Source organism: Belonocnema kinseyi, chromosome 1 (assembly GCF_010883055.1).
Source record: "Belonocnema kinseyi isolate 2016_QV_RU_SX_M_011 chromosome 1, B_treatae_v1, whole genome shotgun sequence".
In the NCBI taxonomy this organism is placed as follows: domain Eukaryota; kingdom Metazoa; phylum Arthropoda; class Insecta; order Hymenoptera; family Cynipidae; genus Belonocnema; species Belonocnema kinseyi.
In genome coordinates, this window is record NC_046657.1 from 180,204,247 (window position 1) to 180,206,369 (window position 2,123).

Here is a 2,123-nt window from a genome sequence, read left to right on the forward strand (position 1 = left end):
CAAAGGTAAAACCCCATTCCAAGTTTTGACAAGAAGGAATCACCGCTTATCTGTTTCTTTTTAAAGTCATATAAATATAATTTTCGCAAGGTTCCGGAGATATTTCAAAAACATTTTTGAAGATTTCACATATGCCGAAGAAATGCAGAAAATTTTTATGCATTTTTTTTATTTTGCAGAATACACAAAATATTAGGAAAAATTAGAGTCAGCTTAAAAGATATTCAGGACTTTCAGAAGATTTGAAGAAATAATTTTTCGAAAAACTTTTCATGTTTTTAAATCTTGTTAATCTATTCAAAAATTCTGAAATTCCTAAATAATTTCTGTAATAAAAAATTACATTTTTACAATGACCTTCAAAACTTAGAGATTTGTAGAAACTTCCAGAGGAATCTTACCAAAAAATTTCATCCTTACGAAATTCTTAAATAGCTTCGAACATTTTTTTCGAAATACTCAACTTTTATAAAATTGTTAAAAACTGTTTTAAAAATGTACAGAAAATTTTAAATTTTCTAAAAAATTTCAAATTTTAAATTACTTGAAAACCTTTACAAAACTTCTACACCTTCGAAATATCTTTTTAAATCATTCAGTTTTCCTAAAAAATCTTTTAATTGTCCTAAAATCTTCTAGATTTTCTTTCGTGTTTTTAAAATCAAAACTCAATTATTTAAAAAATTAAGATATTCTAAGTTTTTTGCCCATTATGTATTTCATTTTTCTTACCTCTTTCAAAGCTTGAAAAAGTTTACAAATTGAATACAACGATAGAAAACATTTAAGAACAGAGTTATTTCCTATAATATTAGAAAACCCATTTGCAATTAAAATTTTCTTTTGAGTCAAGAATGTTTAGAAACTGTTGGAAAACATTTGATCATGAAATTAAATTACTTAATTGAACATTTCCATTTACAAAATTGATGTTCCGGTAAACTCGTAATATTTATTAATGGACTTAATTACAGATGGTTAACTTAAACAGTCTTTTTTTGAGTGACTCGCAAAATTCTTTAGAAATTGAAAAAATCATCTGCAAGAATAAAAAACGAACATATATGTCTTATTTTTTTCATATCTAACTTTGCCTATTAAATCATTAATATCCAGGGGCAAACTGGGCCTATTAAACCTATTAATAACAGTTAATATGCATGAATATATTAAATTGCATGCATATTTTTTCAAACAAATCTCATATTAAATTAACGCAAACAATCAAAAATTCCTTGGAACATTTTCAAATACTGTCAAATATTGCAATTGCTTCAAAATATTTTGACATACCTTAAACTTTTTTTAACAGATTTTCAAAGTACTTTTGAATTTTTTTAAATAACCATGCTAAAATTTTTTTAATTCTCTAAAATTTCTGAAAATAATAAAAATAAGTTGAAAATTCCTGGACATCTTTTAAAACATCCTTAAATATTTAAAATCTTTTGAAATCTTTCGAAATCTCTTGAAATTTTGTAAAGGTCTTGAAAATATATTGAAATTTTAAAAATACCATGAAATATTTCAAATCCTTTAAGATCTCATATTAACTTACCAGAATCATTTGAAAATTCCTTGGAATCTTTTTAAATTTTCTCGAATTCGTCAAATCCTTTAAAATCTTTTGAAATACCTAGAACTTTTTTAGAGATTTATAAAGTACTTTTGAATTTTTTTACATAACCCTTCTAAATTTTTTTTATTTCTTTGAAATTCCTTTAAATTATAGAAACAAATTAAAGATTCCTTTACATCTTTTAAAACATCCTCAAATATTTAAAATCCTTAAAAATCTTTTGAAATTTTGTAAAGCTTCAGATTGAAATTTAAAAAAAGAAAAAATTTCCAAAACGTTAAATATTGAAATGTTTGTAGATTAGAGTTTTGAAAATGGGATCAATAAAACTTCAAAGCTTTGGAAATCTAATTTTCAAACATTCTCAACTATTCAATAAGAATAATTTTCAACTCGATGAGATTCAAGTCTTCAAATGTTGAATTGTAAACTTGAAAGTTTATATATACACTGAAAAAACTAGTTGGTTGGGACAACTAACAAAGTAGTAGGCCCAACTATTTTAGTTTGTAATATATGCCGCTGCTATTAAAGTGGTTGAGGC